We start from the raw sequence: 14,890 nt of genomic DNA, 5'->3' as shown, positions 1-14,890 counted from the left end.
CAGCCGCCCGCAATTGCCGCGTCCATTGGATGCGTCAGTCACGGGACTCTACCCGGCTCATCCCGAAATGTTCTGGTGTGATGGTAATCGGGGTAATAAGGAGTTAATGGCAGCCCTTAGCTGCCACTAAGTCCTAGGTTAATCATGGCAGCCATCTATGAGACACATTCCATGAGTAACCTGTAAGTGAAAGTAAATAAACACATACACCCGAAAAAATACTTTATTTGGAATAAAAGACAAACAAACACCCTCTGTCACCACTTTATCAAAATCCCAAAATACCCCTCCAGGTCCGGTGTAATGCATGAAGTCCCACGACGCATCCAGCTCTGCTACATGAAGCTGACAGGAGCGGCCATAGAACACTGCCGCTCCTGTCAGTTCCACACAGCAACTGAAGGAAGTCGCGCTGTCAGCGGTGACGTCACTGAGGTAATGCCGGTGTATGTGCGATGATGATGGGTGCGGTAGTGCCTGCGTGTCCGGTGATGATGGGTGCGGTAGTGCCTGCGTGTGTGCGGTGATGATGGGTGCAGTAGTGTCGGGGTGTGTGCGGTGATGATGGGGGCAGTACTGTCAGGGTGTTTGCGGTGATGATGGGGGCGGTAGTGTCGGGGTGTGTGCGGTGATGATGGGTGCAGTAGTGCCGTGGTGTGTGCGGTGATGATGGGGGCGGTAGTGTCGGGGTGTGTGCGGTGATGATGGGTGCAATAGTGCCGTGGTGTGTGCATTGATGATGGGGGCGGTAGTGTCGGGGTGTGTGCGGTGATGATGGGTGCAGTAGTGCCGGGGTGTGTGCGGTGATGATGGGGATGGTAGTGTCGGGGTGTGTGCGGTGATGATGGGTGCAGTAGTGCCGTGTTGTGTGCGGTGATGATGGGGGCGGTAGTGTCTAGGGTGTGTGCGGTGATGATGGGGGCGGTAGTGCCATGTTGTGTGCAGTGATGATGGGGGCAGTAGTGTCGGGGTGTGTGCGGTGATGATGGGTGCAGTAGTGCCGTGTTGTGTGCGGTGATGATGGGGGTGGTAGTGTCGGGGTGTGTGCGGTGATGATGGGTGCAGTAGTGCTGTGTTGTGTGCGGTGATGATGGGGGCAGTAGTGTCGAGGTGTGTGCGGTGATGATGGGTGCAGTAGTGCTGTGGTGTGTGCAGTGATGATGGGGGCGGTAGTGTCGGGGTGTGTGCGGTGATGATGGGTGCAGTAGTGCTGTGGTATGTGCAGTGATGATGGGGGCGGTAGTGTCGGGGTGTGTGCGGTGATGATGGGTGCAGTAGTGCTGTGGTGTGTGCGGTGATGATGGGGGCGGTAGTGTCGGGGTGTGTGCAGTGATGATGGGGGCGGTAGTGTCGGGGTGTGTGCGGTGATGATGGGTGCAGTAGTGCTGTGGTGTGTGTGGTGATGATGGGGGCTCTCTCTCTCTCGGCTAAAGAAAACTTAATGCAGCGCGTTATTTCACTGGAATCCGTTGCTTTTATTATCACACTATTTGCAAGGCACCCGTCACATGCGTTACACAACGCATTGTGAGGGATGCCGCACAACACTATTGTGAAAGCAGCCTTAAGGCCACTTTACAGGCTGCAATATCAGTACCGATATCGCTAGTGTGGGTACCCGCCCCCATCGGTTGTGCGACAAGGGCAAATCGCTGCCCGTGGCGCACAACATCGCCCAGACTCGTCACACTGCTTACCTGCCTAGCGACGTCGCTGTGACCGGCGATTCGCCTCCTTTCTAAGGGGGCAGTCCGTGCAGAGTCACAGCGACGTCACTAAGCGGCCGCCCAATAGAAGCGGAGGGGCAGAGATGAGCGGGACGGAACATCCCGCCCACCTTCTTCCTTCCTCATTGCGGGCGGGACGTAGGTAAGGAGAGGTTCCTCGTTCCTGCGGTGTCACACGGAGCGATGTGTGCTGCCGCAGGAACGAGGAACTACATCGCTACTGCAGCAGCAACGATAATTGAGAATGGACCCCCATGTCACCAATGAGCGATTTTGACCGTTTTTGCGACAATGCAAAATCGCTCATAGGTGTCACACGCAACGGCATCGCTAATGCGGCCGGATGTGCGTCATAAATTCCGTGACCCCAACGAGATTGCTTTAGCGATGTCGTAGCGTGTAAAGCGGCCTTTAGGCTAGTTTCACACTTGTGTTGTGCGGCATCCGTTGCTATCCGCTGCCTTGAGGAATTACAGTAACCGTTGCAGGAAACCATTTTATCCCTAATAGACTTCTATTAGCTATGGATAGCAACGGATGGCCTTGAGTTGCATCCATCAGCCGACGCTGTGTTGCATCCCCCTGGCGGATGGAACGCTGCATGTAGCGTTTTTCTGCGTCAAAGAAACGCAACCTGCAGGATTCCGTCGGCGTCCGTTGTTTTTATAATGGACGCGTTTGGTGGAGGATTCCGTTAGAATCCGTCATTTGACGGACACCGTTAACGCATCCGTCTTTACACAACTGCGCATAAAGTCAAGGAAAAAAAAAATAACGGATTGCGTCATTTTGTACGATCCGTTGCATCCATTGTGCCGCTATATGCAACGCATTTGTTGCATCCGTCACACAACACAATGCAACGGATGCCGTTCAACGCAAGTGTGAAACTAGCCTTTGTGTCATGTCTTGGTAGAACTTATTCTAGCTGCTTTTGCCTGCTAGACTGCTCACTACTGCTATTCACGATATGACCACGAGGGGGCGCAGTGCTAGGGAATAGCTGCAGCAGCGCCGTCTGCTGCTAGAACATGGAGCTGCAAAGCTTATCGGGCAGCTGCCAGTATTACCAATGTCTCCTCTCCGCTACTGACGCGACTTCCGGTCTGAGTCTTGTGGAGCCGGGTCGTGCGTACAACGTGCTGTGGACTACAGCTCCCATAATTCTGCACGGTGTACGGTCTGACTGAGTGATATGGCCATGGTGGAGTCATGAGGAAACCCTGGTCATAGAGACGAGCGGGAGAGCAGAGAGGTAATGTGGATTATCACCGTGTAATGTCTGCCGTGTGATAGTGCGCCTCTAACAATACAGGGGGAGCAGACCTGGGGTTATTACACAGGAGGAGCAGACTGTGGTGTCCTGTCTGTATATTATTATACAGGAGGAGCAGACTGTGGTGTCCTGTCTGTTATTATTATACAGGAGGAGCAGACTGTGGTGTCCTGTCTGTATATTATTATACAGGAGGAGCAGACTGTGGTGTCCTGTTTGTATATTTATTTTACAGGAGGAGCAGACTGTGGTGTCCTGTCTATTATTATTATTATTTTATTATATAGGAGGAGCAGACTGTGGTGTCCTGTCTGTTGTTATTATTATACAGGAGGAGCAGACTGTGGTGTCCTGTCTGTTGTTATTATTATACAGGAGGAGCAGACTGTGGTGTCCTGTCTGTTGTTATTATTATACAGGAGGAGCAGACTGTGGTGTCCTGTCTGTTGTTATTATTATACAGGAGGAGCAGACTGTGGTGTCCTGTCTGTTGTTATTATTATACAGGAGGAGCAGACTGTGGTGTCCTGTCTGTTGTTATTATTATACAGGAGGAGCAGACTGTGGTGTCCTGTCTGTTATTAGTATACAGGAGGAGCAGACTGTGGTGTCCTGTCTGTTATTAGTATACAGGAGGAGCAGACTGTGGTGTCCTGTCTGTTATTATTATACAGGAGGAGCAGACTGTGGTGTCCTGTCTGTTATTATTATACAGGAGGAGCAGACTGTGGTGTCCTGTCTGTATATTATTATACAGGAGGAGCAGACTGTGGTGTCCTGTTTGTATATTTATTTTACAGGAGGAGCAGACTGTGGTGTCCTGTCTATTATTATTATTATTTTATTATATAGGAGGAGCAGACTGTGGTGTCCTGTCTGTTGTTATTATTATACAGGAGGAGCAGACTGTGGTGTCCTGTCTGTTGTTATTATTATACAGGAGGAGCAGACTGTGGTGTCCTGTCTGTTGTTATTATTATACAGGAGGAGCAGACTGTGGTGTCCTGTCTGTTATTAGTATACAGGAGGAGCAGACTGTGGTGTCCTGTCTGTTATTATTATACAGGAGGAGAAGACTGTGGTGTCCTGTCTGTTATTATTATACAGGAGGAGCAGACTGTGGTGTCCTGTCTGTTATTATACAGGAGGAGCAGACTGTGGTGTCCTGGCTGTTATTATTATACAGGTGGAGCAGACTGTGGTGTCCTGACTGTTATTATTATTATACAGGAGGAGCAGACTGTGGTGTCATGTCTGTATATTATTATACAGGAGGAGCAGACTGTGGTGTCCTGTCTATTATTATTATACAGGAGGAGCAGACTGTGGTGTCCTGTCTGTATATTATTATACAGGAGGAGCAGACTATGGTGTCCTGTCTGTATATTATTATTTTACAGAAGGAGCAGACTGTGGTGTCCTGTTTGTATATTTATTTTACGGGAGGAGCAGACTGTGGTGTCCTGTCTATTATTATTATTATTATTATTATTATTATTTTATTATATAGGAGGAGCAGACTGTGGTGTCCTGTCTGTTATTATTATTATAGAGGAGGAGCAGACTGTGGTGTCCTGTCTATTATTATTATTATTATACAGGAGGAGCAGACTGTGGTGCCCTGTCTATTATTATTATTATTATACAGGAGGAGCAGACTGTGGTGTCCTGTCTATTATTATTATTATTATTATTATTATTATTTTATTATATAGGAGGAGCAGACTGTGGTGTCCTGTCTGTTATTATTATTATAGAGGAGGAGCAGACTGTGGTGTCCTGTCTGTTATTATTATTATAGAGGAGGAGCAGACTGTGGTGTCCTGTCTATTATTATTATTATTATACAGGAGGAGCAGACTGTGGTGCCCTGTCTATTATTATTATTATTATACAGGAGGAGCAGACTGTGGTGTCCTGTCTGTTATTATTATTATTATTATTATAGAGGAGGAGCAGACTGTGGTGTCCTGTCTTTTGTTATTATACAGGAGGAGCAGACTGTGGTGTCCTGTCTGTTATTATTATTATTATAGAGGAGGAGCAGACTGTGGTGCCCTGTCTATTATTATTATTATTATACAGGAGGAGCAGACTGTGGTGTCCTGTCTGTTATTATTATTATACAGGAGGAGCAGACTGTGGTGTCCTGTCTGTTATTATTATTATAGAGGAGGAGCAGACTGTGGTGTCCTGTCTTTTGTTATTATACAGGAGGAGCAGACTGTGGTGTCCTGTCTTTTGTTATTATACAGGAGGAGCAGACTGTGGTGTCCTGTCTGTTGTTGTTATTATTATTATTATTATTATTATTATTATACAGGAGGAGCAGACTGTGGTGTCCTGTCTGTTATTAGTATACAGGAGGAGCAGACTGTGGTGTCCTGTCTGTTATTATTATACAGGAGGAGAAGACTGTGGTGTCCTGTCTGTTATTATTATACAGGAGGAGCAGACTGTGGTGTCCTGTCTGTTATTATACAGGAGGAGCAGACTGTGGTGTCCTGGCTGTTATTATTATACAGGTGGAGCAGACTGTGGTGTCCTGACTGTTATTATTATTATACAGGAGGAGCAGACTGTGGTGTCATGTCTGTATATTATTATACAGGAGGAGCAGACTGTGGTGTCATGTCTGTATATTATTATACAGGAGGAGCAGACTGTGGTGTCCTGTCTATTATTATTATACAGGAGGAGCAGACTGTGGTGTCCTGTCTGTATATTATTATACAGGAGGAGCAGACTATGGTGTCCTGTCTGTATATTATTATTATACAGGAGGAGCAGACTGTGGTGTCCTGACTGTTGTTATTATTATTATACAGGAGGAGCAGACTGTGGTGTCCTGTCTGTTATTATACAGGAGGAGCAGACTGTGGTGTCCTGTCTGTTGTTATTATTATACAGGAGGAGCAGACTGTGGTGTCCTGTCTGTTGTTATTATACAGGAGGAGCAGACTGTGGTGTCCTGACTGTTGTTATTATTATTATACAGGAGGAGCAGACTGTGGTGTCCTGTCTGTTATTGTATACAGGAGGAGCAGACTGTGGTGTCCTGTCTGTTATTGTATACAGGAGGAGCAGACTGTGGTGTCCTGTCTGTTATTGTATACAGGAGGAGCAGACTGTGGTGTCCTGTCTGTTATTATTATACAGGAGGAGCAGACTGTGGTGTCCTGACTGTTGTTATTATTATTATACAGGAGGAGCAGACTGTGGTGTCCTGTCTGTTATTGTATACAGGAGGAGCAGACTGTGGTGTCCTGTCTGTTATTGTATACAGGAGGAGCAGACTGTGGTGTCCTGTCTGTTATTATTATACAGGAGGAGAAGACTGTGGTGTCCTGTCTGTTGTTATACAGGAGGAGCAGACTGTGGGGTCCTGACTGTTGTTGTTATTATACAGGAGGAGCAGACTGTGGTGTCCTGTCTGTTATTATACAGGAGGAGCAGACTGTGGTGTCCTGACTGTTATTATTATACAGGTGGAGCAGACTGTGGTGTCCTGACTGTTATTATTATTATACAGGAGGAGCAGACTGTGGTGTCCTGACTGTTGTTATTATACAGGAGGAGCAGACTGTGGTATCCTGTCTATTATTATTATTATTATTATTATACAGGAGGAGCAGACTGTGGTGTCCTGTCTGTTGTTATTATACAGGAGGAGCAGACTGTGGTGTCCTGTCTGTTGTTATTATACAGGAGGAGCAGACTGTGGTGTCCTGTCTGTTGTTATTATACAGGAGGAGCAGACTGTGGTGTCCTGTCTGTTGTTATTATACAGGAGGAGCAGACTGTGGTATCCTGTCTATTATTATTATTATTATTATTATTATTATTATACAGGAGGAGCAGACTGTGGGGTCCTGTCTGTATTGTATACAGGAGGAGCAGACTGTGGTGTCCTGTCTGTATTGTATACAGGAGGAGCAGACTGTGGTGTCCTGTCTGTATTGTATACAGGAGGAGCAGACTGTGGTGTCCTGTCTGTTGTTATTATACAAGAGGAGCAGACTGTGGGGTCCTGACTGTTGTTATTATTATACAGGAGGAGCAGACTGTGGTGTCCTGACTGTGATTATTATACAGGTGGAGCAGACTGTGGTGTCCTGACTGTTATTATTATAATACAGGAGGAGCAGACTGTGGGGTCCTGTCTGTTGTTATTATACAGGAGGAGCAGACTGTGGTGTCCTGTCTGTATTGTATACAGGAGGAGTAGACTGTGGGGTCCTGTCTGTATTGTATACAGGAGGAGCAGACTGTGGTGTCCTGTCTGTATTGTATACAGGAGGAGCAGACTGTGGTGTCCTGTCTGTTGTTATTATACAAGAGGAGCAGACTGTGGGGTCCTGACTGTTGTTATTATTATACAGGAGGAGCAGACTGTGGTGTCCTGACTGTGATTATTATACAGGTGGAGCAGACTGTGGTGTCCTGACTGTTATTATTATAATACAGGAGGAGCAGACTGTGGGGTCCTGTCTGTTGTTATTATACAGGAGGAGCAGACTGTGGTATCCTGTCTATTATTATTATTATTATACAGGAGGAGCAGACTGTGGTGTCCTGTCTGTTATTATTATACAGGAGGAGCAGACTGTGGGGTCCTGACTGTTGTTATTATTATACAGGAGGAGCAGACTGTGGTGTCCTGTCTGTTATTATTATACAGGAGGAGCAGACTGTGGTGTCCTGTCTGTTATTATTATACAGGAGGAGCAGACTGTGGTGTCCTGTCTGTTATTATTATACAGGAGGAGCAGACTGTGGTGTCCTGTCTGTATATTATTATACAGGAGGAGCAGACTGTGGTGTCCTGTCTGTTATTATTATACAGGAGGAGCAGACTGTGGTGTCCTGTCTGTTGTTATTATACAGGAGGAGCAGACTGTGGTGTCCTGACTGTGATTATTATACAGGTGGAGCAGACTGTGGTGTCCTGACTGTTATTATTATTATACAGGAGGAGCAGACTGTGGGGTCCTGTCTGTTGTTATTATACAGGAGGAGCAGACTGTGGTATCCTGTCTTATTATTATTATTATTATTATACAGGAGGAGCAGACTGTGGTATCCTGTCTGTTATTATACAGGCGGAGCAGACTGTGGTGTCCTGTCTGTTGTTATTATTATACAGGAGGAGCAGACTGTGGTATCCTGTCTATTATTATTATTATTATTATTATTATACAGGAGGAGCAGACTGTGGTGTCTTGTCTATTATACAGGAGGAGCAGACTGTGGTGTCCTGTCTGTTATTATACAGGAGGAGCAGACTGTGGTGCCCTGTCTGTTATTATACAGGAGGAGCAGACTGTGGTGCCCTGTCTGTTGTTGTTATTATACAGGAGTTGCAGACTGTGGTGCCCTGTCTATTATTATTATTAATAATAATAATAATAATATTATACAGGATTAGCAGACTGTGGTGTCCTGACTTATTATAATTTTACAGGATTGGCAGACTGGGGTGTCCTGTCTGTTAGGCTGGAGTCACATTAGCGTATGGCATATAATGCGAGAGCATCGCATGCGATATGCTAGTGACACCCGGTTCAGGCTCTGCTGTGAGCGTGAGCCGATTGTCATGTGACTGTGACCTGATCTTGCCATCGGGTCTCAGCCACAGAGGAGATGGAGGGTGCTGCGGAGGAGAGGGAGGGGTTAATCTCCCCATCTCCTCCATTGTCAGCCTGAGCGTATATCGCACTGCACTGAGATAACATCTGAGTGCAGTCTGATGTTTCTCTCGCACCCATACACTTGAATGGGTGCGAGTGACACAGCTCTTGCAGACAATTGCAGCATACCGCGATGTGAGCTGCAGCATTGTCTTACATTGGGCCGAGTGCAATGCGAGATTTTCTCACATTGCACTTGTGCGAGTCATACACAAGTGTGACTCTGCCCTTACTATTATTATTATACACGAGGAGGAGACTGGTGTCCTGTCTCTTATAATCCACACGAGGTCCCACAATGCTTCTAGCACTGCTACATCTGAATTCACACCGAGGAACCGTAGAACATGACCACCCGCTGTGAGGTTCAGGCAACGACTGAAGTGAGCTGCATGGTCAACGGTAACGTCACTCAGGTACTTTGCAGTCACACGTGGAGATCTCCTGCTGTGGCTGTGGCTCAGTCTCTGCCTGAACCTCACAATGAATAGTCAGGTTCTAAGGCAACTCGGCGTGAGCTTCAGTTGTAGGAGTGCTGGAAGCGTCGTGTGATCTCGTGTGGATTACGTAGCACCTGCAGGGGTGTGTTTAGGGTTAATAAAGTAGTGAAAGAGGGTGCTTTTTTTGTCTTTTATTCTAAATAAAGGATTTTTTGGATGTTTGTGTTTATCTTTCACTTACAGATTATTAATGGGGGTCTCTTGGACGTCTCTCATTACTAATCTAAGCCTTAGTGGCAGCTGTGGGCTGTCATTAACTCCTTATTACCCCAATTGCTATCTACCTCACCAGTGCAATCTGGAAGAGTCGGGTAAAGTGCTGGGACTGTGGCATCTAATGGATGCAGCAATTCCGGGCAGCTGTAGGCTAATATTTTTAAGTTGGGGGCGCCCAATAAGTATGGGTCTCCCCAGCCTGAGAATACCAGCCCCCAGCTGTCAGGCTTTATCTGAGCTGGGTATCATTATATTGGGGGATCCTACGCCGTTTTCTTATTTATTTTACTGTACGATATAGACCCTCCCACCAGCGCCTGTGATTGGAAGCGTCAGATGCGCTGTCACTCAGCGTGGGAGCTTGTCTGACTGCAACCAATCACAGATGCTGGTGGGCGGAGGAAGCGGTGCATATTCAGTGAAGGTAATGAGTGGCCCGGGAAGTGAATAAGTGGCCGCGGGAGCAGTGTGACAGCCGCCTAAACGTTCACACCATTAAATGAACACTGCATTTTGAACTTAATTGACCCTCATAGAGTGCTCTTATTGGTAGTCTTGGTTTTGCTCATTAATAGTGTGATGCAGAAGTGGGAGAGGTGGAAACCCTCCCGGACCCTACAGTATTTAGAGCGCAGCAGTCAAATCATCACTGGCTGCTGCTCTCTGCCTTTTGCACACTTATTGAGCTTGGCTTTGTCAGTCCAGCTGCTACCTCTGCAGAGCTCAACAAGTGAGCGGACTTTGCCATCAGCTGCTGTGCTCTGCACATGCTAGTCACCTCCTCTGCTGCGCTCTGCACATGCTAGTCACCTCCTCTGCTGCGCTCTGCACATGCTATTCACCTCCTCTGCTGCGCTCTGCACATGCTATTCACCTCCTCTGCTGCGCTCTGCACATGCTATTCACCTCCTCTGCTGCGCTCTGCACATGCTATTCACCTCCTCTGCTGCGCTCTGCACATGCTATTCACCTCCTCTGCTGCGCTCTGCACATGCTAGTCACCTCCTCTGCTGCGCTCTGCACATGCTATTCCCCTCCTCTGCTGCGCTCTGCACATGCTAGTCACCTCCTCTGCTGCGCTCTGCACATGCTATTCACCTCCTCTGCTGCGCTCTGCACATGCTAGTCACCTCCTCTGCTGCGCTCTGCACATGCTAGTCACCTCCTCTGCTGCGCTCTGCACATGCTAGTCACCTCCTCTGCTGCGCTCTGCACATGCTATTCACCTCCTCTGCTGCGCTCTGCACATGCTATTCACCTCCTCTGCTGTGCTCTGCACATGCTAGTCACCTCCTCTGCTGCGCTCTGCACATGCTAGTCACCTCCTCTGCTGCGCTCTGCACATGCTAGTCACCTCCTCTGCTGCGCTCTGCACATGCTAGTCACCTCCTCTGCTGCGCTCTGCACATGCTATTCACCTCCTCTGCTGCGCTCTGCACATGCTATTCACCTCCTCTGCTGCGCTCTGCACATGCTATTCACCTCCTCTGCTGCGCTCTGCACATGCTATTCACCTCCTCTGCTGCGCTCTGCACATGCTATTCACCTCCTCTGCTGCGCTCTGCACATGCTATTCACCTCCTCTGCTGCGCTCTGCACATGCTATTCACCTCCTCTGCTGCGCTCTGCACATGCTATTCACCTCCTCTACTGCGCTCTGCACATGCTATTCACCTCCTCTGCTGCGCTCTGCACATGCTATTCACCTCCTCTGCTGCGCTCTGCACATGCTATTCACCTCCTCTGCTGCGCTCTGCACATGCTATTCACCTCCTCTGCTGCGCTCTGCACATGCTAGTCACCTCCTCTGCTGCGCTCTGCACATGCTAGTCACCTCCTCTGCTGCGCTCTGCACATGCTAGTCACCTCCTCTGCTGCGCTCTGCACATGCTAGTCACCTCCTCTGCTGCGCTCTGCACATGCTATTCACCTCCTCTGCTGCGCTCTGCACATGCTATTCACCTCCTCTGCTGTGCTCTGCACATGCTAGTCACCTCCTCTGCTGCGCTCTGCACATGCTAGTCACCTCCTCTGCTGCGCTCTGCACATGCTAGTCACCTCCTCTGCTGCGCTCTGCACATGCTAGTCACCTCCTCTGCTGCGCTCTGCACATGCTAGTCACCTCCTCTGCTGCGCTCTGCACATGCTAGTCACCTCCTCTGCTGCGCTCTGCACATGCTATTCACCTCCTCTGCTGCGCTCTGCACATGCTATTCACCTCCTCTGCTGCGCTCTGCACATGCTATTCACCTCCTCTGCTGCGCTCTGCACATGCTAGTCACCTCCTCTGCTGCGCTCTGCACATGCTAGTCACCTCCTCTGCTGCGCTCTGCACATGCTATTCACCTCCTCTGCTGCGCTCTGCACATGCTATTCACCTCCTCTGCTGCGCTCTGCACATGCTAGTCACCTCCTCTGCTGCGCTTTGCACATGCTAGTCACCTCCTCTGCTGCGCTCTGCACATGCTAGTCACCTCCTCTGCTGCGCTCTGCACATGCTATTCACCTCCTCTGCTGCGCTCTGCACATGCTAGTCACCTCCTCTGCTGCGCTCTGCACATGCTAGTCACCTCCTCTGCTGCGCTCTGCACATGCTAGTCACCTCCTCTGCTGCGCTCTGCACATGCTAGTCACCTCCTCTGCTGCGCTCTGCACATGCTAGTCACCTCCTCTGCTGCGCTCTGCACATGCTAGTCACCTCCTCTGCTGCGCTCTGCACATGCTATTCACCTCCTCTGCTGCGCTCTGCACATGCTATTCACCTCCTCTGCTGCGCTCTGCACATGCTATTCACCTCCTCTGCTGCGCTCTGCACATGCTATTCACCTCCTCTGCTGCGCTCTGCACATGCTATTCACCTCCTCTGCTGCGCTCTGCACATGCTAGTCACCTCCTCTGCTGCGCTCTGCACATGCTAGTCACCTCCTCTGCTGCGCTCTGCACATGCTAGTCACCTCCTCTGCTGCGCTCTGCACATGCTAGTCACCTCCTCTGCTGCGCTCTGCACATGCTAGTCACCTCCTCTGCTGCGCTCTGCACATGCTAGTCACCTCCTCTGCTGCGCTCTGCACATGCTAGTCACCTCCTCTGCTGCGCTCTGCACATGCTATTCACCTCCTCTGCTGCGCTCTGCACATGCTATTCACCTCCTCTGCTGCGCTCTGCACATGCTATTCACCTCCTCTGCTGCGCTCTGCACATGCTATTCACCTCCTCTGCTGCGCTCTGCACATGCTATTCACCTCCTCTGCTGCGCTCTGCACATGCTATTCACCTCCTCTGCTGCGCTCTGCACATGCTATTCACCTCCTCTGCTGCGCTCTGCACATGCTATTCACCTCCTCTGCTGCGCTCTGCACATGCTAGTCACCTCCTCTGCTGCGCTCTGCACATGCTAGTCACCTCCTCTGCTGCGCTCTGCACATGCTATTCACCTCCTCTGCTGCGCTCTGCACATGCTATTCACCTCCTCTGCTGCGCTCTGCACATGCTAGTCACCTCCTCTGCTGCGCTCTGCACATGCTAGTCACCTCCTCTGCTGCGCTCTGCACATGCTATTCACCTCCTCTGCTGCGCTCTGCACATGCTATTCACCTCCTCTGCTGCGCTCTGCACATGCTATTCACCTCCTCTGCTGCGCTCTGCACATGCTATTCACCTCCTCTGCTGCGCTCTGCACATGCTATTCACCTCCTCTGCTGCGCTCTGCACATGCTATTCACCTCCTCTGCTGCGCTCTGCACATGCTATTCACCTCCTCTGCTGCGCTCTGCACATGTTATTCACCTCCTCTGCTGCGCTCTGCACATGCTATTCACCTCCTCTGCTGCGCTCTGCACATGCTAGTCACCTCCTCTGCTGCGCTCTGCACATGCTAGTCACCTCCTCTGCTGCGCTCTGCACATGCTAGTCACCTCCTCTGCTGCGCTCTGCACATGCTATTCACCTCCTCTGCTGCGCTCTGCACATGCTAGTCACCTCCTCTGCTGCGCTCTGCACATGCTAGTCACCTCCTCTGCTGCGCTCTGCACATGCTAGTCACCTCCTCTGCTGCGCTCTGCACATGCTAGTCACCTCCTCTGCTGCGCTCTGCACATGCTAGTCACCTCCTCTGCTGCGCTCTGCACATGCTAGTCACCTCCTCTGCTGCGCTCTGCACATGCTAGTCACCTCCTCTGCTGCGCTCTGCAAAGTTAATAGTTCAAAGACCAAGAACAAAAAACTCCTGGGAGTTTTTGTGACCCAAAGATATATTCAAAAATATTAATATCAAAATACTCAGACTGTTTTATAAATTAACTACTTTTATTATCACAAAAATCTAAAAAACAGTTCTTTATATTACAAATACTGAGCAGATATCAAACCACCACATATTAAATACATAATCCAAAAATTGACATGACAAGAAGTGTGGACACTAATAAAAAGCCCAAGAATGGTAGGGGAGGCCAGAGACCGGAGCATACACTGACCCAGTCCGTTAATGGGCAAAAAATATATACGAATTAATACCGTATCAGGAGCGCAGGCTAGAGTAAAAATATATAAAGATGGAGAAAACTCCAAGCTGTTCAGCGAAACAGGCACTAGGTGGCGCTCAAGCACAAATGACACACTAGTGTGCCCGTACGCTAAGCAGAAGTATTACTGCACACCGCTCCAAACTTACCCATATCAAATATTATGAAGCTCAGGCACCGGGTCCCCTCCCTCGCCCGACGTACGTTTCGAGGTAAATCTTCTTCGGGGGCCGTAAGGGGAGTGAAGGAAACTGTGTGTTTAAATAGGATGGACGCCATGTAGTGAACACATGCAGTGGTCGGTATTCCAAACATATGACCAATGCCCTCCGACCATTCCAGGAGAAGCGTGACGTCATTAGACCCATACCTCTCCTTTTAAGGAAGCGTCTTCGGGCAGTGTCACGGTGGTGACGCCCACCGCATGCGCTCCAGAGCGCCATGTTGTTTGTGGGCAAATATGATGGCAAAGCATAAGTGTAATGCAATAAGTACATATAACTTCAAAAAACGGGGGGCATATTTGTGTAAGGGTGAATAGGGACACAAAGATACTATATGATTCAATAATTTTTATTAGGTTTTCAAAGTTTATACATAAAACAGTTCTAACAAAAACAAAACAAAGTGCTGTATAGCATTACTTCATGCTATATCAAACAAATAATATACAGTAGACATATGCAAAAGGAAAAACAAACAAATAACATTGGTAAAAACTATGACATACAGTCGGATTAAGTATTTACAAAGTATGATATTCAAATAATACAAAGATACTATAAATTATATTGCTGTAGTGCACATTTGGTGCTGCTTTTTGTTTTTTCTTCATTGAAGTGGTCGGTGGTTGACCTCCACCTTCCTTTGCACCCCAATTTGGGATGTATTCCATCTGTCTAGATTTTGGCGGTTGGTGACTGTTCACATTAAGTCATCAGGCTTTGTCCACAGGCTA

The 14,890-nt window shown here is 48.6% G+C and overlaps 1 protein-coding gene across 1 annotated transcript in view; it reads left to right on the top strand.

Moving 5' to 3' along the window:
- Nucleotides 1–2,885: 2,885 nt before the first annotated feature.
- Nucleotides 2,886–14,890, top strand: part of LOC142309966 (uncharacterized) — a 28,760-nt gene continuing 16,755 nt past the window's right edge. The window contains exon 1 of the mRNA XM_075347441.1: nt 2,886–2,982. The gene's annotated coding sequence lies outside the window, so the exon portion shown is untranslated. The remainder of the gene's footprint in view (nt 2,983–14,890) is intronic.

Source organism: Anomaloglossus baeobatrachus, chromosome 5 (assembly GCF_048569485.1).
Source record: "Anomaloglossus baeobatrachus isolate aAnoBae1 chromosome 5, aAnoBae1.hap1, whole genome shotgun sequence".
NCBI classification, from domain to species: Eukaryota; Metazoa; Chordata; class Amphibia; order Anura; family Aromobatidae; genus Anomaloglossus; species Anomaloglossus baeobatrachus.
This window is presented reverse-complemented; position numbering and strand designations above follow the sequence as displayed.